This window comes from Petromyzon marinus, unplaced genomic scaffold, assembly GCF_048934315.1.
Source record: "Petromyzon marinus isolate PM22_M1 ecotype Great Lakes invasive population unplaced genomic scaffold, UKy_Petmar_22M1.pri1.0 PM_G_Scaffold_2, whole genome shotgun sequence".
Taxonomy (NCBI): domain Eukaryota; kingdom Metazoa; phylum Chordata; class Hyperoartia; order Petromyzontiformes; family Petromyzontidae; genus Petromyzon; species Petromyzon marinus.
In genome coordinates this window covers 5,214,607-5,237,949 of record NW_027422761.1, presented here as the reverse complement: position 1 = coordinate 5,237,949, position 23,343 = coordinate 5,214,607, and the positions used below count along the sequence as shown (strand labels likewise).

The 23,343-nt window shown below is 46.5% G+C and overlaps 1 pseudogene; it reads right to left on the bottom strand.

The window, feature by feature from the left end:
* Window positions 1–12,504: 12,504 nt before the first annotated feature.
* Window positions 12,505–22,620, bottom strand: LOC142912332 (putative RNA-binding protein 46 pseudogene; annotated as a pseudogene).
* Window positions 22,621–23,343: the final 723 nt, after the last annotated feature.

Here is a 23,343-nt window from a genome sequence, read left to right as displayed (position 1 = left end):
GCTTTCTGTAAACGCTGTGTTATTTTACCGTTTAGGCCATGTCCAAGCAAAATATCTAGGAACGGGAGTGTGTTATTCACCTCCATTTCCATGGTGAACTGGATGGCCGGGTTTTGTGCACTGAGATGATTTAGAAAATCATTAAGTGTATCTTTACCATGTGGCCAGACAACCAAAGTGTCATCCACATATCTAAACCAAAAAGATGGTTTTAATGTGCTCAAGGCAAGTGCTCTTATTTCAAAGTTTTCCACGTACAAATTTGCTATAGCAGGGGATAAAGGAGAGCCCATTGCTGCTCCTTCCTTTTGTTTAAAGAAATCCCCTCTACATAAGAAGTGTTATTTAAACAATGGTCAGCAAGTTTCGGAATATATTTTGGTAAACCGGTATTCTTTACTAGTGTATCAAGTAATTTAAGCGATTCATCCACTGGAACCTTAGTGAATAGAGAAATCACATCAAAACTTACCAAAATATCATCAGGAGTAAGTTTAATATCTTTAATCACATTCACAAGATGTTCTGAATTTTTTATGAATGAAGATGTCCTACCGATGTAGGGCTGTATTTGTTTGGTTATATATTTTGCTAATTGATATGTGGCAGAGCCAATTGTACTGACTATGGGTCGTAATGGGATGCCGATTTTATGAATCTTTGGTAGCCCATAGAGTCTAGGTGGTTTTGAGGCCTTTGGCTTAATTTGGTATTGCTCATTTTTAGGGATTAATGAATTTGCAATTATTGCAGTGGTCTTACGTTCTAAACTATTAGTTGGATCTCGTTTAATTTTAATGTAGGTACTTTCCTCTCGTAAATTTGTAATTTTATTATCATAATCGGCTCGTGACATCACTACAGTAGTGCGGCCTTTATCAGCTGCTAGGATTTGGATATCCTTGTTTACACGCAGCTCTCTTAAGGCTTTTGCCTCGTTAGAGCTAATATTTACTTTTGTAACTTTGCTATTCTCAATTATTTTAGCAACCTCATGTCTAGTCATCCTCATTATGTGGAAGGAGTCGAACTGCTGATTCTACCTCAGCAATTATCTCATCCACTGGAATTGTGCGTGGGGTAACGGCAAAGTTAAGGCCTTTAGAAAGGATAGAGACCATGTCACCGGTTAATAGTGTTAGTCAAGTTCAGTACGGTTTTGTTTTTAAATGTTTTTTTTGGTTTTCAGTAGGGATTTGTTTATTATGTAGTCTAGAAAATTTATGAATTTGGTTAGTTTTTATTAGTTTAAACACATTATCAGCCGATTGTTGTGTTATGTTATCGATTATATTCCAATAATGCATAGATACACTATTGCTTATATCTAAGTGTAACTGCTTTAGCGATTCCGAAATGTAAGATAATTCACTCCTATTGTGCTGTATTCTCTCTATTAATAATAATTCGATAGCTTTGTGTAGTATTTGGTTAGCTTTAGAAGACTTTATGTGATGTGTTATTTTAACTGCGTTTGGTATTACCTTTGAATCTCTGCACCTTTTGAGGAACGCCAGTGAAGATATCAATTTCATCCGCTTAATGCGGAGCTTCTCCAATTTTCTGGTTTTAAGAAAAGTATCCTCCCCATAGAGGTTAGTCAGTTTAACACGTAGGCTTTCGCGACCAATATTATTCATAATAAAGGTTTTTGGGTTAGATCGCGTTTATTTATAATTCAGAACATCTTGTGAATGTGATTAGAGATATTAAACTTACTCCTGATGATATTCTGGTAAGTTTTGATGTGATTTCTCAATTCACTAAGGTTCCAGTGTACGAATCGCTTAAATTACTGGATACACTAGTAAAGAATACCGGTTTACCAAAAGATATTCCGAAACTTGCTGGCCATTGTTTAAATAACACTTATTTCTTATGGAGAGGGGATTTCTTTTAAACAAAAGGAAGGAGCAGCAATCGGTTCTCCTTTATCCCCTGCTATAGCAAAATTGTACATGGAAAACTTTGAAATAAGAGCACTTGCCTCGAGCACATTAAAACCATCCTTTTGGTTTAGATATGTGGATGACACTTTGGTTGTCTGGCCACATGGTAAAGATACACTTAATGATTTTCTAAATCATCTCAATGCACAAAACCCGGCCATCCAGTTCACCATAAAAATGGAGGTGAATAATACACTCCCGTTCCTAGATATTTTGCTTGGACATGGCCTAAACGGTAAAATAACACAGCGTTTACAGAAAGCAAACGCACACTGATGCCTATCTGAATGCAGATTCGCATCATCCAGCTCAGAAATCCTCTCTTATCAAGACGCTCATACATCGGGCTAAAACAGTGTCAGATGGTGAGAGTCTAGTGAGAAAGATTAAACACGTTAAAGACGCACTACGACAGAATGGCTACAATAATGCTCAAATTAACAGAGCATTGAATGCCAAATCACGATCGCAAAGCAATACTGCTGAAAGTGACCAGATTGTTAAAACAATAAAAATTCCATATATCTCAGGAGTAACTCACAAATTAGCCCGTGTTTTTCAAAAGCAAAACATTACAGTAATATTTGGTACAGTACACAAAATTCAAAAACTAGTATCTTGCACTAAAGACGCATTACCTAAATTATCAACAGAACGTTTATATCGGATTAATTGTTTATGTGGCAGCTGCTACATTGGACAGACGGGACGTAACATCAGCATAAGACTAAAAGAACATCAGAGAAATATTAAATTATGTCAAACACAACTGTCGGCAGTGGCAGAACATGCTTGTCAACAAGGACACTCAATTGATTTTGACAATGTTGCAGTGGTGTGTAAAACCAATTATTACTGGCAAAGACTAATTAGAGAATCCATTGAAATTGAGAGGAACAAGAATAACTTTAATCACTCTGACAGCTACAGGCTTAGTCCGGCCTGGAAGCGTATTATTAAATAATACACTTTACATTTTGATTTAAAGAATTACTAATCTACAACTCATTACTAATCATAACCAATGACTGATTACTAATCGATTATATAATTACAATACCCCCCCTCCGCCTCTATTCACTGCACCTGATATGAGTTAAGTGATGACGTCACCCTGCTGCTCTATATAAAACCGGGAGCAAGCGAGGGCTTTACCATTCTGGCGAATTGCCCGATGATGCTGGATGTATTTACCAGCGAAACGTCGTACTCAAACTGTAAATATGGATTCACTCTTCAACACACCGGTGTCTAAAATAGTGAACTATTTGTCTTTTTGTCAACGTGACACTTTTTTTTGCTGATTGGCCGTGTCGGGTAGTGGAGGGTTACGACACATTTATAAATAAACGTGATCTAACCCAAAAACCTTTATTATGGGTCTTAATTTAAATAAATTATGTTAATGAGCCCGGCCCATACGTGGAGGGATGGGGCGTGGGTGCTGAAACCCGTCGCAATAAACTCGCGATGGCCTTCACGAATATATTATGTTAATGAACCGCCAGTCACCGGGTGTAGCTTTACCCAAATTAGGATTGTACTTGAACAGATAACGGAAGTTGACCCAGGCAGAGGTGACGTCACGCTCAAGGGCGCGGTAGACGGTGGGGTGAATACCTTGGTGACATGACGTCACTAGCGAGGGACACCTCCCCCTGGCGTTTCACGCCGATGAGGTGATGCTGAGTAGTGACTGCACAGAGCGGGGTTGGAGTTGAAGTTGATTTAGATTCATTTTCCATTGCTCCCTCCCTTCAACTCAGCAACAACAACGTGGACATTGCATCCCACTGGGATTTTTAGCACAGCGTTGGTGTACGGTGCTTTTTTCAGGAACATTTTGCTGTTTTTTTCATGGATTTTCTGTTTGCAGAGTCACACAAAGTAGTCACTTTAAGATGAGTTTCTTGTTTGTGTTTGTTGTGGTTGCACTTGATTCAAGAGCCGAATGGCTCACAGGGGTATACCAAAATATATTAACTGAAATTATTGTGTACACTGTGTGTGTACACTGTGTGTGCACACTGTGTGTGTACACGTACACACTGTGTGTGTGTACAGTGTGTGTGTACACTGTGTGTGTGCACTGTGTGTGTGTACACTGTGTGTGCACTGTGTGTGTGTGTACACTGTGTGTGCACACTGTGTGTGTACACGTACACACTGTGTGTGTACAGTGTGTGTGTACACTGTGTGTGTGCACTGTGTGTGTGTGTACACTGTGTGTGTGCACTGTGTGTGTACACTGTGTGTGTGCACTGTGTGTGCACTGTGTGTGTGTGTACAGTGTGTGTGTGTACACTGTGTGTGTGTACACTGTGGGGGGCACAGTCATCTCAGTCGACCAATGGGCATCTTTTCATCAATTTATTTTCCAATTTTCTTGTTTTTGTTATTTTCTATCTACGTGACTTTACCGAAAGAAGCAAGACTATAAATGTTAACGAGCTGCACCACGCTGTGTGGGAGCTGCCTGGCCTGTCGCTCCGCACAAAGCTGCGTGGAGCCTCTGCGTGGAAGTTCTGCGCCGGTGAGAAACTCTCTCAGGCTGACCCCCACCCCCACGCCTCCACGCAGATTGAGGCGAGCCGAGTGGTGGCGCATTCTATTTTGACTCAAAACGTTCGCGACTGCAGGAATTAATGTTCTGGGTTCTTTCCGTCAAGTCACGTAAATTCATATTCTTAGCTCTTTCCGTCAAGTCACGTTGAAGGGAAACAATAAAATATATATAAAACAATAAAAATTCTCACGACGTTTCGACCATAACACAAACTGATGACCGTTTGTGTTACGGTCGAAACGTCGTGAGAATTTGTATTGTTTTATATATATATTATTATTTTATTGTTTCCCTTCAACGTGACTTTTACCGAAAGAGCTAAGAATATGAATTACTGCAGTCACGAAAGCTTTAAATCAAAATTTAAAGAGTCACGTCAATTAAAATGTTTCATTAAAGAAAAAAATAAAATGACGATTTAAATAATAAAAATAAACGCATTTTTTCTTTATTTTTGTTTTCTATCTACGTGACTTTACCGAAAGAACCAAGAATGTGGTAGCACATTCTCTATTTGTTGCAGAGGTTCAAGGTTAAAATCCGACAGGCATATCTGGCTACCACAGTAACATTCACAATATGCGCAGTCTGCTAAACGGCAGATGTAAAACATAACGTTGTGTCATTCACAACGCACAGGTCATTGCATCATTGGAAACCTCATTTGCCGGTGACAAAATATGATAATTGGTTTTACCCTTTTATCTGGCAACAAAACTGATACCTTTTTTACAAGGAGTCATGTTTACATTGACCACAATACCTGCGGTCAGAACGCAAACAAAAGACAACAACTCTGATAATGTATTGGCACTGTCCTTGAAATTGATTGGTCCACACCCGAGACAACTTTCTTTTTGGCGTCTTCTGGTCCAACACCAACGTGAGACGAGGCTCTAAAGAAAGTTGTCTCGGGTGTGGACCAATCAATTTCAAGGACAGTGCCACATACATTATCAGAGTTGTTGTTTTGTGTTTGCGTTCCGACCGCAGGTATTGTGGTCAATGTGAATATGACTCTTTGTAAAAAAGGTGTCAGTTTTGTTGCCGAATAAAAGGGTAAAAAAACAATTATCAAGTCCCACCTTGTTGTTGTTATTGTTGTTGTGGGCAGGTCGCTTCTGATAACAAGAGCGGTATAGCAGCTCAAGCGGGCTTGGCCTGGTGAAAAAAATAAAAACTGCGTGAATATTTACAATAAAACAAGTTACAAAGTGGCGAGCCGGGTGAAGACAAATTAAACTTAAGCGAGATAATTAAAGTGAATGCAATCAGGCGAGGGCAGGAGGCAAGGCCCCGCGTGGCTAGGCCCCGCGTTGTAAAGTTCCAACCTGGACATCGATTCCCATGCTCGCTGCTACTCAACTGACATCCCTACAAGGGAGAGAACGAGGCTCTACCTTGGTAAACAACAACCACAACCACCACCACAACAACCACAATCGCAATGAGAAGTTCTCACCTCGGATTTCAGTGCAGTGTTACCTCGTGACGTCACGCGGCAGCAGGTGACATGACGTCGATTCCGGGGAACGATACACGCTCCTCCCACAATGAGCAGCTCCGTAACTAAATAGAGAATAAATCATGTTAATGTGCCTCGTCCCATGTGTCGTGGGCAATGAACTCGTCGGCTTTAACGAATAAATTATGTTAATCAGTTGCTATCACTGTGCGTAGCTTTGCCCAAATAAGGATTGGCACTGGAACGCAATCGGCAGTGACACAAGCGGAGGTGACGTCACGCTCAAGAGCGCGGTGTAATACCTTGGTGACATGACGTCACTAGCGAGGTACACCTCCCCCTGGCGTTTCACGCCGATGAGGTAATGCTGAGAGGTGACATCACAGAGCGGGATTGGAGTTTAAGTTGATTTAGATTCATTTTCATTGCTCCCTCCCTTGGGTGCGTGGGCTCAGCTACAACAACAACGTGGACATTATTTTGTATACACTGTGTGTGTGCACTGTGTGTGTGTACACTGTGTGTGTGTACACAGTGTGTGTACACTGTGTGTGTGTGTACACTGTGTGTACACTGTGTGTGTACACTGTGTGTGCACAGTGTGTACACTGTGTGTGTGTACACTGTGTGTGTACACAATGTGTGTACATAATGTGTGTGTACAGAATGTGTGTGTGCACTGTGTGTGTGTACACAATGCGTGTGTGTGTACACTGTGTGTGTACACTATGTGTGTGTACACTGTGTGTGTTTACACTGTGTGTGTGTTTACTCTGTGTGTGTTTACACTGTGTGTACACTGTGTGTGTGTACACTGTGTATGTGTACACTGTGTGTGTGTACAGTGTGTTTGTGTACACTGTGTGTATGTACACTGTGTCTGTGTACACTGTGTGTGTTTACACTGTGTGTGTGTGTACGGGAGCGGTAGTGTACCGGTTAGCGCTACGCTGCGCTATGCACCTGGCGACCCGGGTTCGATTCCCGCTCACGGCCAACACCAGTGACGATTATCTGAACCGGTCCCAGGCCTCCCCTAGGTCAACTCAGCCTCAAATGAGTACCTGGTGCGGTGTGTAAACATTGCCACTAGGGAGACAAAGGCGGTCGGGCGTGGTGCTGGCCACCCACCCCCTCGTGTACCGTTCCGGCCTTCATAGGTGCTCGCTAACAGCACTTGCCCCTACAGTCTGTTAAGGCTATATGGGGGATCTTTGTTTTTTTTGTTTTGTGTGTGTACACTGTGTGTGTGTACACTGTGTGTATGTGTGTACACTGTGTGTGTGTACACTGTGTGTGTACACTCTGTGTGTGTACAATCTGTGTGTGTGTACACTGTGTGTGTTTACACTGTGTGTGTGTACAATGTGTGTGTGTGTACACTGTGTGTGTTTACACTGTGTCTGTGTGTACACACACAGACACAACCTCTACCGTCAGCAGTGGATGGGTGTAGCGAGGTGCAATGCCCCCCCCCCATCTCTGTGATTAAAACACAAACACCACTAGCCTATAATAATAAAGTGACCAAAAAGGACAAAGAGTACGTTTGACCTGTCAACTGATATAAATTCCACATTTATATGGCATGGCCCAGTCTCTCCATTGGATGACTCCTGTTAACCTCACACAGAGTAGTACTCAATTTATTGAGCTCTGATGCCCAAACTGTATCTTGAAATTGCAACCTTTAAAACTGCGAGACAAACGTTTTAACCACATCACTTTCCAGCCAGATATCTCTGCCCAAGTTGGAGCACTCTACCAATGAATCCAGTCATCTGAAATTAACGTTATTGTAACATGCATTCGGAATTCCTTGGTCGCCCAAATGAGCCCCCGCACCTTGGCATGGATAGCGAGTCCTGCACTCACGTCAGAAGCAATAACGTCCAGCTATTTTATTTCAGCATGGCAGATTTTAAGCCATGTTGACTTGGAATAAACCTCCCCAGGTACTTGGTCCGATTGAAACTGTAAAAATAAAATTGTACCCTTAGGGGTTAGCCTGAATTGAACCCATGAGATCGGATCCAAGCGTAATGCATCAAAGCAGCACTCCCATCTCACTGGGTTTGTACAAAATATCTGTGCTATACACCATACTACTTTACAGTAATATACTACTATACTTTAGCTGGAATGTAGCATGTTTATGGTAGAGTGGATTATTTGTAAATTTTGATTGAAAATCCAAAGTGTCTTCAGTTATAAGACTCCATCATTCTTCAAGCTGCATACCAATGTTGAACAAACATTTGCATTGCTAAAGGACATTTGCAGATGATACATTATTAATGTTTGAGACAGAGGGACATGCCAATGCACGTGAATGTTTTTCAATAAAACATATCAAAACTATACAGTTGCAATGATATTAAAATTAAATCCAAGCAACATTACCATTTTCCCTGCTCCTTGAGTTTGTGCTCAATACTTTAACGTGTACAGGGCCATGGCGGTGTGGGGGCCGACGTCCACCCCACCACCCTCGCTGGGCAGGTGGGGCGCGACGTCCGCCCTTTCCGCCGCCCCCTCCACCGCGTCGGTCGGCTCCCGCCGGGCCCCCGCCGACCGAGCGATCGGGCCCCCCGCGCTAGCGCCCTCTCCGAGGGACAGACTCGTGCTGCTGGCTCACGGCCGCACGGAGTAAACCCACGCACCCCCGCGCGCACCGCGGCTATCGCTAACGCAGCGGACAGCGGCACGCTAGCGCCTGCACCGGCGAGCGATAACCTCCACGAGCATCCGCGGGCACCGCAGCCGTCGTTAACACGGGGCCCGAACGGTCTCGCACCCGCGGGCGATTATCTCAATGCGCGTCCATGCACGCCGCGCGCCCACTACTGCTGACGCTGACGCAGCACGCCGCGGCCCACTCGCGTCCACGCCGACGGGCGATGATCTCAACGCAGCTCCGGCCGCGGCTCCGCCCTCGCTCTCGCCGTCATCCGCCCACGGAGCCGCTCCGCACGGGAATCACACGCGCACCACACCGATGCTCTCTGCTAACTTTTATTCGTGGCGCAAACCCCGCACCGCCCGGAGGGAATATTCTACGAGCCGACCCTAGGCCTACCGCTACCCAAGTCCGCAAATGCTCGCACGCCCCATCACGTACCTCGCGGCCGTGCTCACGGCGTCGCGCGGATGCCGTGAGAGTCGGAGGGACGAAGACGAAAGGGAACTTTGCCTATCGCCGCCTCGTAGCGGCGCTCGCCGGTGTCGCACGGATGCCGCGAGCGGCTCGAGAAGGCGGGGAGCGTCGCGTGCGACTCGTCGCCGCCGACCCGGCGAAACTTCGCGCGCCCAAACAATTTGAAGCCAACTCAGGAGCGCCGCAATGTGACTCGCTCTGCGAGGGTCGGCCATTCTCCTGGCGCCGGGAAACCGCGGGACTTTCATCCCAGAGACCCTTCGGATGAAAATCCGTCGTGCCGGGCAATCCCCCGCCAGGACACTACGTGCGCGCGCTGCAGGTGCGTGCTCGGTGTGGGGGGGCACGGGGGAGTCGAGGCGATGGCAGAGTTGCTCCGAGACCGTGGCACCACAGCGGATCGGGAATTGCGTTGAAATCCGGCTCACGCAAAAGCACAAAAGGGGCGACCCAACGGGGCCCGAAATCAAGTCGATTCGCCGAGTCGACAAATGTGCATATTGCCCCGGAGATGGCAACTGACAGTCGAGTACGGAAAATCGTGATGTGAACAGATTCTGTTTATGTGCGACACAACTTCACGCACATGGTCCCACGGGGAAAGACGGTGGCATAAGTAAATACAAAAACGAACCAGTAAACCATTGGTGATTGATCAAAGCTATGAAGGCGATGATCCAGGAAAATTATATTATGATGCTGTAGTAAAAGGTAATAAGTTACTCTAAAGTGCATGGCCATGGAAACGTTGGTAATGATTAGGAAAAAGTCTGAAATATGTTGACGTGTAAATCAGCAAATCAAATTAAATCCACAGAGGAGGGAGAGAAGGATCCCAAGCATGCGACACTCAGAACCAAAAGTGGCAGAGACTCGGCCCAGAGAGTGGAGAGAGAGAGAGAGGAATAGACTTTTCAGGACTTTATTTCCACTAAAAAAGTAACAAAAAAACATTACAGCAAAAAAACACCAAAATTGAAAATCAATAAAACATCAAACTCTTAACAGCGGTATGTGCATGAAATACAAATGGCACCGGGATAGAGGCTGTGGAAACGAGGCGGTGCACAGACATCTCCATGTGCAGCAAAGTTGTTCAAGGGTTTTTCAATTTTATAAAGAATCAAATGTTTTGACATCAGAATGCGATGTGAACAATATATATTTTTCTCCCCTACATTTTCAAAACGAAATGGCGTTGACATGTCAAACACCTGAATTCGTTTTTTCAAGGATTCTGTTGTCGTAGCTACGTATGCAGTCTGCAAGTTTTTTATGTGGGCACGTGCAAATATTGTCTGGGTACATGAAAATATTCCTTTGAAAATGTGTCCTATATTTGTAAGTTAATAGAAGTAGAATTGAAACATTAGCACAATGTAGATTTGTATATTGTAGGGTAGAAATATATTTATCATAGCGATGATTTAACATTGGTTTAATACAATTTATATTTTTACTTAGAATACTTTAGCCATGCAATAGACTAAATATAATGCTTGTGTTTTAAAAGAAAAAAATATATTTACTAGGATTAAAGTTGCGCGAAAGATTTTATAAAATCTGAGGCTTGGAGAATTGCATGCTGGGAATTAAATTGAGACAGAAAGGCGTTAATGCATGGCTTGCAGAGCAGTCGCACGTTACAGAGATCATTGACAAAACAGAATGCGATGTGAACAATATATATTTTTCTCCGCTACATTTTCAAAACAAAATGGCGTCGACATGTCAAACACCTGAATTAGTTTTTTTCTTCAAGGATTCTGTTGTCGTAGCTACGTATGCAGTCTGCAAGTTTTTTATGCGGCCACGTGCAAATATTGTCTGGGTACATGAAAATATTTCTTTGAAAATGTGTCCTAGACACTATATTTGTAAGTTAATAAAAGTAGAATTGAAACATTAGCACAATGTAGATTTGTATATTGTAGGGTAGAATATATATTTATCATAGCGATGATCTAACATTGGTTTAATACAATTTATATTTTTACTTAGAATACTTTAGCCATGCAATAGACTAAATATAATGCTTGTGTTTTAAAAGAAAAAAATATATTTACTAGGATTAAAGTTGCGCGAAAGATTTTATAAAATCTGAGGCTTGGGGAATTGCATGCTGGGAATTAAATTGAGACAGAAAGGGGTTAATGCATGGCTTGCAGAGCAGGTGCAGGTTACAGAGATTATTGACAAAACAGAATGCGATGTGAACAATATATATTTTTCTCCCCTACATTTTCAAAACGAAATGGCGTCGACATGTCAAACACCTGAATTCGTTTTTTCTTCAAGGATTCTGTTGTCGGTTTTCATTAAAGTGCAATGACAGGGTGACACCTGCTGACATCACAGGGTGACACCTGCTGACATCACAGGGTGACACCTGATGACATGACAGGGTGACACCTGCTGACATGACAGGGTGACACCTGCTGACATGACAGGGTGACACCTGCAGACATGACAGGGTGACACCTGCTGACATGACAGGGTGATACCTGCTGACATGACAGGGTGACACCTGCTGACATCACAGGGTAACACCTGCTGACATCACAGGGTGACACCTGCTGACATCACAGGGTGACACCTGCTGACAGGGTAACACCTGCTGACATCACAGGGTGACACCTGCTGACATCACAGGGTGACACCTGCTGACATGACAGGGTAACACCTGCTGACATCACAGGGTGACACCTGCTGACATCACAGGGTGACACCTGCTGACATGACAGGGTGACACCTGCTGACATGACAGGGTGACACCTGCTGACATGACAGGGTGACACCTGCTGACATGACAGGGTGACACCTGCTGACATCACAGGGTAACACCTGCTGACATGACATGGGGTAACACCTGCTGACATCACAGGGTGACACCTGCTGACATCACAGGGTGACACCTGCTGACATGACAGGGTGACACCTGCTGACATGACAGGGTGACACCTGCTGACATGACATGGGGTAACACCTGCTGACATCACAGGGTGACACCTGCTGACATCACAGGGTGACACCTGCTGACATCACAGGGTGACACCTGATGACATCACAGGGTGACACCTGCTGACATCACAGGGTGACACCTGCTGACATCACAGGGTGACACCTGCTGACATCACAGGGTAACACCTGGTGACATGACAGGGTGACACCTGCTGACATCACAGGGTGACACCTGCTGACATGACAAGGGGTAACACCTGCTGACATCACAGGGTGACACCTGCTGACATCACAGGGTGACACCTGCTGACATCACAGGGTGACACCTGCTGACATCACAGGGTGACACCTGCTGACATCACAGGGTGACACCTGCTTGCATGACAGGGTGACACCTGCTGACATCACAGGGTGACACCTGCTGACATCACAGGGTGACACCTGCTGACATCACAGGGTGACACCTGCTGACATCACAGGGTGACACCTGCTGACATGACAGGGTGACACCTGCTGACATGACAGGGTGACACCTGCTGGCCTGGCAAGGGCTTAACAGGTACAGCCACAGAGGTAACAACCAATCAGGGAAGGAGGCGCATTTGGGGCAAAGGCAACAGGTGGGGCTAGCCGAGTTACTCCGGTAACCTGCTCAAAAGGTTCCACGAGAGGGCGTGGCCGGAGGCGGGGCCTAGCCACGCCTCTGGCCACGCCCTCTCGTGTAACCTGCTCCAAGGTTTCACGAGAGGGCGTGGCCGGAGGCGGGGCCTAGCCACGCCTCTGGCCACGCCCAGTCCACCTTGATGGTCCGGCCCCATAGCTGCAAGTTGATTCGAAGGAGCTTCCGCCGGGCCATGGCGGCCGCATGATGGCTCCGGTACTCGATGAACGCGTAGCCTCGGTTGAGGGTTTTGTCCCGGTAACAGACGCTCATCGTGACGTCCACCACGCCCTCCGTGGCACCGCTCATCGCCATCATCACCTCCGCTCGCTTCTTGTCCTTTGGCAGCCCCCCAATGAAGAGGTGGCGATTGTCCATGCTGAAGTGGACTCCAATGCGGCGTCCGGGACGGATCTCGAATTTGTTGAGTTTCTTGACGGCATCCGTGGCTTGGGCGAGCGTCGCGTAGGTAGCGAACGCATAGCCGCGGGTCTCTCCGCTATAATCCATCATGAGGCGGAGCTGGTAGAGCTTCCCCACCATCTCCAGCACGGGCACCAGCTCATCCTCGTAGAGGTCGCGCGGGATCCCCCCCAGAAACACCTCGCAGCCACGGGCGGGAGGGGGCCCCTGCCAGTCGGGCGGCGGTCCAAACTTCCTCTGTCTGCTCTCCTGGACGATGCTGTACCCCGTGCGCAACATGAGGTCCAGCAGGACCTTCATGCAGGCCATGTCGAGCACCGATGGTTTGGCTACTACGGTGGTGCTGGGGCAGCGCCTTGGGGCCCGGTGGAGCCCTTGACACTCCGCGCGGTCGCCTCGTGCCGACAAAGCCACGGGGGGAATCAGCTCCTGAAAAGCCAAATCCCCGGCAGGAACTCGCTCGGCCCAAACCTACAGGCCAGCAGTGAAGAGAGGAAGAGAGAGTGGAGACGGATGGAGAAAGAGAGACGCGTTTGTTTTGTCCATGGGCCTAAATGTGACGTTAGCGTAGCCTGTGCAGTATGCATACAGCGCTTTTGTCAATCCACTGCTCGATGAAGCCCTCCCCCACAATGCGCAGAGGAAACAAGAAACACAAACTCACACGGTTCCCGGCATGCGTTTGTTTGTCCTCGGAAATGTTCACCGAGCGATGATTTTGCGTTTCGAGCGGCGTTTGACTTCGCGCGGTGAACTTCGCCCGTGATGACATCACTGGGCATGACAGGAGAGGTCGGCACTGACTTTTAGCGCCGGTTTTTTTCTCCCCATCCAATAGTCCATGAGACGCTTCAAAATGAGACCGTTTTGCCGGTATCAAAGTATGACAAAATAAGAATAGATTTGATCCTTTTTTGGCAATAAACCGGGTGTTTAGATGTTAAAACACCAAACAGAAACCTTCTTCAATGAATCTTAAGATCTGTTTTATTGCCAGAAAGGATACAACCTATTCATATTTTTTCATAGCCCATGAGATGTCTCCTTTGTCGGTACCACGTGAGGTGGCCTAAATTGAGCAGTTTCAATTTCTCTACATGGCCAGTGATAAACAAATGCAATAAGTGAGACTATCAAGTAATTTACTTTCATTTTCCATCCAAATAAATGGGTACGACTTAAGTTTTGCTACCTTAGGTGGTACCGAGTTCTGCTCTGGACCATGAGTGGGCCGTTTAATCAATTTTGGCCAGTTTTCAACATTGTTAGGTCCCTAACAGCAACAGAGCTGTTGTACTACAATTGTGTTCATATTGGATCATCTTTACAACAGAGCAGACATGCAGACAGAGCTAATGCTTAATGCTTTCAAACCCTCATTGTTGAAATGTGAGTTTACTTGCAAATGGAAGCACAGTCCCAAATCATGACCGCAGAATGGTTGGAGCGAGTTGTTGGGGAGGGTGGTGGGTCTGGGGTTGAATTGCCATCATCAAAGCAGCACACGCCCCCCACCTTATGAACCACACAGAGTAATCACGCGAGCCAGACGTTGTATAGAAATGATTATTGTTGTTAGTGTAGCGTTCACCAAAACGATCCAGCATATGTTTTATTTGGTCACGCCATTCATATTCAGATATTCATTTTGCTTGTGTTTCAGAGTCGGCCGATTCATCTTTGATCTCATGAAGATGCCAAATCGCAAATAGGTTTTGATCAAGTTGCTAAAAGGATACAATTTTTAAATGGATATTTTAAATCAATGGAGTGCATGTTTTACAATTCACGCAGCTCAATAACGAAATAAATAATATCGCATGGTTTTAATTAAGTAAAATATTTTATATATATGAATTTATAAATGTGTCATGAATTATGGTGATGAATTTTGATTTGACCATCTCTTAAATAACCGCAGTTATAATTAGAGCTGGGATATCATCATATTTCTCAAGTCGTCGATCACTCAACCAAATATATCGGTTTCATTACTCGACAAATTGGAAAATAATTAGTTTTTTTTTTAAATTTGTCCGCATATGTGCCACTGGATGGGAGGTTATGGGCGCGGCATAATCAGTTGTATCATGCTGGGCGTGGCTTGTAGGGGGTTTCCTACCTTCGGGAAGCGTGACGCTGAAACGGTCCCTGTTTTTTAATCCACCCGAGTTACTGACCACGCGTTCCTCTGGTTAAGGAACCTTCACGCAAACTGCGGTCATCCTCGCAGTGCCTTTTGGCTCAGCCACCGAACAAAGACGGTCACGGTGTCGCACGCTGTCAGGTGTGTTTCTGCAGCCGCCTGGAATACTTTTTATTACTATATTAGGAAGCCACTGGAGCTATGCACATTCACATCTAGATTTAAAACTCATTTCTTTAGAACTGCTTTTTGTGTTCTAAGCTCTTTCGGTAAAGTCATGTTGAAGGGAAACAATAAAATAATAAAATATATAAAACACAATAAAAATTCTCACGACGTTTCGACCATAACACAAACGGTCATCATGATTTTTATTGTTTTATATATATTTTATTACTTTATTGTTTCCCTTCAACGTGACTTTACCGAAAGAGCTAAGAATATGAATTACTGCAGTCACGAAAGCTTTAAATCAAAATGTAACTGCTTTGTGTTTAGTCTTTCGTCCTTCCCCCACATCTCTGATTGGCACGGTTAACTACCGTACAGCGTGAAAGAAGTTCAACAACATACATGCACACAAAAGTTATAAGTCAATTCACTTAATCGACTAATCATATCAGCTCCTAGCTATATTGCACTCTTTGTAGGTGAGTAGGTCGGTAGCTGCGCTACTGTTGTGACATTGCCTACACGATTAACTCTGCGGTGGCGAATAGCGTGAATGGTGTGTGTGTGTGATAATTATACATGACGACAGTGGTGTAGCTTGTACAGAATAAGTTAACACGATTTTTTATTTAGAGAGCATCTACATGCAACCGAATCTCACGACGCTATACCACAACAGACGCGTGCACCTAACCGGTAACAACGAGGCGTGATATTTGTCCGGTATTTTAAGAGAGAGACGGCCATAGGCAGAGAAGAGGAGGAAATGTATTTAGCTTGGACGTGGACAGATGGTTGAGGGAAGTAAGTTCCAGATCTTGGAGGCAGCAAGAGGAGAAGGCGAAGCAAAAGACGAACCGAGGGTTGACCTCTACACAAGGAGAAGGTCAACTCGCTGCTTCGATCAGAAACCTTCGGCTCCTGCGGCGCAGAGCGCACGGAGGCGGTGCCTGGTGTAAGAGGGGAGATGAGGCTTGCACGTTGGAACCGGCGACAGTTGAATCCATATTCAGAGACGTTCGATTTGTGTACAGGATACATCACGTGAGAGCCCGGAGTGCAGCGGAGGGGGGCGAGGCTGATTCATTCGGCCTCAGAGGAACGCCGTGACCCTCAACCGGTCCGTCATCAGTCTCAGCCGTGGTCTATCCGCTGCGGGGTGAAGGGCACCCCCCTTGTCAGTCGCTCTCGGTACTGCAAGGGCCACGTTACACTTCACTCCTGCGTCACGAAGCGATCCCGTAGCGCCGTCTCTACACGGGTTGGGCCAGACGTGGGCAAAGGACGGCCCGTTGGGCTTTTTAATCCGGCCTGCCGAACTTGTCCAAATATTATTATTGTTTTTGTTGTTAAATTAAATTTTACCTTTCTCCTGTAATGCCCCCGTTTCCCAGATTAGACGGCGCACTTTGACCGGGAGTGCGGTAATTGTTTTGGGCGCAGGCCTCAGACGTTTTCGTGATGTTTGATCAGTCACGTTACGACACGTTTTTGTGTCGTTCATGTTCATGCAATTTGTTAAAATTGCCTTGCAAATGAACGCTTTGCTACCTGTTAAAGGCCAAATCCTTCCACATAATGATTTTTAACGCCGTCATTTATATTTAGTTCACACAAACGCTCCGTCCGTCTGTTCCTGGCCCGGCACCCTCTTGTCAAATTTTAGAACCCATTGGTGGCACCGTGAGTCAAGAAATCTGCCCACCCCTGGGTTGGACTCTCGGGCACGTTCTGCGTTCCTCTGGCTGCCACTCGGACTGGAAGAGTCACACTCCGACTCGGTGCATCACACAGCCTTGAGAACAACGTTTAAACTATATTCTTAGCTCTTTCGCTAAAGTCACGTTGAAGGAGAAACAATAAAATAATATTGTTTTATAAATATTATGAGACCTCCTTTGCCAGTAACAAGATATAGGAATAGGTTTTACCCTTTTAACTGGCACAAAAACTGACACCTTTATTCAAGGCATCATGTTTGCAATAACCACAACACAAGCAGTCAAAATGCAAACAAAAAAGACAACTCTGATAATAATATTGGCACTGTCCTTGAATTTGATTGGTCCACACCCGAGACGGCTTTTCTTAGAGCCCAGTCTCCACTGGTGTTGGACCAGAAGACGCCAAAATTCAAGGACAGTGCATATTATTATCAAAGTTGTCTTTTTTGTTTGCATTTTGACTGCTTGTGTTGTGGTTATTGCAAACATGATGCCTTGAATAAAGGTGTCAGTTTTTATGTCAGTTAAAAGGGTAAAACCTATTCCTATATGTTTTATATATATGTTATTATTTTATTGTTTCTCTTCAATGTGACTTTACCTGAAAGAGCTGAGAATATGAATTACTGCAGTCACGAAAGCTTTAAATCAAAATGTAACGTTTAAACTATTTCGTGGAAGTAAGTTGTTTTTGCTCTTGTCAGTAGGCGCATCTCTACACCTTGCAATGTCCTGCAACTGGCGGCGGCCTTGGGCTGCGGTCGTCTTTGCAACAGAGCTGCACTAAGCTCAGTGGGCCTCTTCAGCAGCTGCTGAGACTCAAGTCTGTAACGTGGATGAAGCAGCGGTGCAGTGGTTAGAACACTGAGCCATGACCCTATCCACCTGAGTTTAACTCCCACAATGGATAACATCAGTGGCCAATTACATAGGAACCTTGCCCTGTTCTGTCCCACCCGACATCCCCACCACCACCACCAACATCAACATCACCGCCACCACCAACATCATCACCACCACCGCCATCATCACCACCAACATCACCACCAACATCACCACCACCAACATCTCCACCACCGCCAACATCACCACCACCAACATCACCACCACCAACATCACCACCAACATCACCATCACCACCACCACCAACATCACCACCACCAACATCACCACCACCACATCACCACCACCACCAACATCACCATCACCACCACCACCAACATCACCAACACCAACATCACCACCACCAACATCACCACCATCAACATCATCACCACCAACATCACCACCACCACCAACATCATCACCACCACCAACATCACCACCACCAACATCACCACCACCATCAACATCACCACCAACATCATCACCACCACCAACACCATCACCACCACCACCACCAACATCACCACCAACATCACCACCACCAACATTACCACCACCAACATTACCACCACTAACATCACCACCAACATCACCACCACCATCACCACCACCAACATCACCACCACCACCACCACCAACATCACCACCACCACCAACATCACCACCACCAACACCACCACCACCACCAACATCACCACCACCAACATCCCCACCACCACCAACATCACCACCACCACCACCAACATCACCACCACCAACATCACCACCACCACCACCATCACCACCACCACCAACATCACCACCACCAACATCACCACCACCAACAACACCACCACCAACAACACCACCAACACCACCAACATCACCACCAACATCACCACCACCAACATCACCACCACCATCATCACCACCACCACCACCACCAACATCCCCACGACCACCAACATCACCACCATCACCACCAACATCACCACCACCACCACCAACATCACGACCACCACCAACATCACCACCACCACCATCACCACCACCATCACCATCAACATCACCACCACCATCACCACCAACATCATCACCACCAACATCACCACCACCAACATCACCACCACAAACATCACCACCAACACCACCACCATCACCACCACCACCAACATCACCACCACCACCACCATCAACACCACCACCACCACCAACATCACCAACATCACCACCACTAACATCACCATCACCACCACCAACATCACCACCACCACCATCACCACCACCAACATCACCACCACCATCACCACCACCAACATCACCACCATCACCATCACCACCACCATCACCACCATCACCAACACCAACATCACCACCAACACCACCACCATCACCAACATCACCACCACCACCATCACCACCACCACCAACATCACCAACATCACCACCACTAACATCACCATCACCACCACCAACATCACCACCACCATCACCACCACCAACATCACCACCACCATCACCACCACCACCATCACCACCACCAACATCACCACCACCACCAACATCACCACCACCATCACCACCACCAACATCACCACCAACATCCCCACCACCACCATCACCACCAACATCACCACCACCAACATCACCACCACCAACACCACCACCACCAACATCACCACCACCATCACCACCACCAACATCACCACCAACATCCCCACCACCACCAACATCACCACCACCATCACCACCACCAACATCACCACCAAAATCACAATCACCACCAACATCACCATCATCACCACCACCATCACCACCACCACCACCATCAACATCACCACCATCACCACCACCATCACCACCACCACCACCACCATCACCACCAACATCACCACCACCATCACCACCATCACCATCACCACCATCACCACCACCACCAACAACACCACCACCAACATCACCACCACCACCACCAACATCACCACCACCAACATCACCACCATCACCACCATAACCACCACCACCAACAACACCACCACCAACATCACCACCACCACCATCACCACCATCACCACCACCAACAACATCACCACCAACACCACCACCATCACCACCAACATCACCACCACCATCAACACCACCACCAACATCACCAACATCACCACCACTAACATCACCATCACCACCACCAACATCACCACCACCACCATCACCACCACCAACATCACCACCACCATCACCACCACCAACATCACCACCATCACCATCACCACCACCATCACCACCATCACCAACACCAACATCACCACCAACACCACCACCATCACCAACATCACCACCACCACCATCACCACCACCACCAACATCACCAACATCACCACCACTAACATCACCATCACCACCACCAACATCACCACCACCATCACCACCACCAACATCACCACCACCATCACCACCACCACCATCACCACCACCAACATCACCACCACCACCACCAACATCACCACCACCATCACCACCACCAACATCACCACCAACATCCCCACCACCACCATCACCACCAACATCACCACCACCAACATCACCACCACCAACACCACCACCACCAACATCACCACCACCATCACCACCACCAACATCACCACCAACATCCCCACCACCACCAACATCACCACCACCATCACCACCACCAACATCACCACCAAAATCACAATCACCACCAACATCACCATCATCACCACCACCATCACCACCACCATCACCACCACCATCACCACCACCATCACCACCAACATCACCACCATCACCATCACCACCATCACCACCACCACCAACAACACCACCACCAACATCACCACCACCACCACCAACATCACCACCACCAACATCACCACCATCACCATCACCACCATAACCACCACCACCACCAACAACACCACCACCAACATCACCACCACCACCATCACCACCACCACCAACAACATCACCACCAACACCACCAACATCACCACCACCAACACCACCACCATCACCACCACCACCATCAAAGACAAACTATAGAGATGCCCCCCCCCCCACCGTACGAGCCCTGGAACGAGACCCTTGGGGGGCGAGCCGCTGTTCAGTCTCCAGCAGCAGCAGCTGCCGCCGTGTGGCGCACGATGGGGTGACCAAGCGCCTGAGCGCGCGCCCGCCTTTGTCTCCCCAGCGAGCCCCATGCGGCCAACATCGCCACCCTGGGCCGGGTGAGCAATCTAGCCGAGACCGGCGACACTCCCGGGGACCAGGCCTCACTACGGCACTTACCGGCGCAAAGCTCCGTAGGTGTCTGGGGGAGGGGTCTTGATGAGGTTACACACGAAACTGTTTCCTAGTGCGCTGGTGGAAGAGGAGGTCGCTTATGTCCGACGTTCCGTGTCACTACCACGGACGGGTGACTTGCGCGCGTGCCTGTGATCGCGTCAGAGGCCTTAGCTTGACGCTTTCAGAAAACGTAGCGCGGATAGGCGATCACGTGTTTAGCGAGGCTGAGATTCCGTAGAACTGATAAGCACTGCCCGTAGACTCAGCACTGCCCATAGACTCATCACTGCCCATTCACTAGGAGACAGAAAACCCCAATAAGCTGAAATAGAAACCGAATAAACTTAGAGAGAAACCCGCGAAACGTAAAAAGCTATTGAATGCATGGCTGTGTGTGCTGCTTTGCATTGTCGTAGCTACGTATGCAGTCTGCAAGTTTTTTTTTTTATGTGGGCACGTGCAAATATTGTCTGGGTACATGAAAATATTTCTTTGAAAATGTGTCCTAGACAGTATATTTGAAAGTTTGTGAGTTAATAAAAGTAGAATTAAAACATTAGCACAATGTAGATTTGTATATTGTCGGGTAGAAATGTATTTATGATCTAATATTGGTTTAATAAAATTTATATTTTTACTTAGAATACTTTGCAATGCAATAGACTTAATACAATCACAACTTTGTCTTTTATATATATTTGGAGATGCAGTGAAAAACTTTCCCAAAATTCATCACACGGTTTCAGTTTTTTGATTTTCAGTTTTATTTATTTTGGTTATAGTCCCGTGAGCCATTCGGCTCTTGAATCGGGTGCAACCACAACAAGCAAAAAAACAAAAACACGACCAAGAAAAACATCTTACAGTGACTCTGTGTGACTGTGCAAACAGCACTGTCATGGCACGCAATGAGAGGGCAAATGTCATAAATATTCCTGTAAGCCCTCGCATCTTCAACATTAATGTTGCCATAGAAACGTTGTGGGGTGTTTTGCTTAATTTAAAAAAAAGAAAAATTATTATCTGTTATTTTTATTTTATTTTCTATCTACGTGACTTTACCGAAAGAACCAAGAATATTAATTCCTGCAGTCACCAAAGTTTTAAGTCAAAACATTCACACACGTTGACAAAGCCTCACCTTGTGTTGTTGTGGGCAGGTCGCTTCTGATAACAAGAGCGGTATAGGAACTCAAGCGGGCTTGGCCTGCTAACAAAAGAAAATAAAAACTGCGTGAATATTTACAATAAAACAAAGTTACAAAGTAACCAGCCGGGTGAAGACAAATTATACTTAAGCGAGATAATTAAAGTGAATGCAATCAGGCGAGGGCAGGAGGCAAGGCCCCGCGTGGCTAGGCCCCGCGATGTAAAGTTCCAACCTGGACATCGATTCCCATGCTCGCTGCTACTCAACTGACATCACTACGAGAGAGAGAGGCTCTACCTTGGTAAACAACAACAACAACCACCACCACCATGAGAATTTCTCACCTCGGATTTCAGTGCAAGCGCGGATCGGCAGCCTCCTGTTACCTAGCGACGTCACGCGGGTAAGCAAGTAACATGACGCCACTTCCGGGGTAAGAGACACGCCCCTCCCACAATGAGCGGCTCTGTAACTGAATAAATTATGTTAATGAGCCCGGCCCAATGTCGAGGGAAGGGGCGTGGCTGCTGAACCCGTCGCAATAAACTCGCGACGGCTTCAACGAACACATTATGTTAATGAACCGCCAGTCACTGGGCGTAGCTTTGCCCAAATAAGGATTGCCACTGGAACGATATCGGCAGTGACCCAAGCGGAGGTCACGTCACGATCAAGTAGCGCGGTGGACGGGTTGGGGGAGTGTGAATACCTTGGTGACACGACGTCACTAGCGAGGTACACCTCCCGCTGGCACTTCATGCCAATGAGGTCATGGGGATGGAGTTTAAGTTGATTTAGATTCA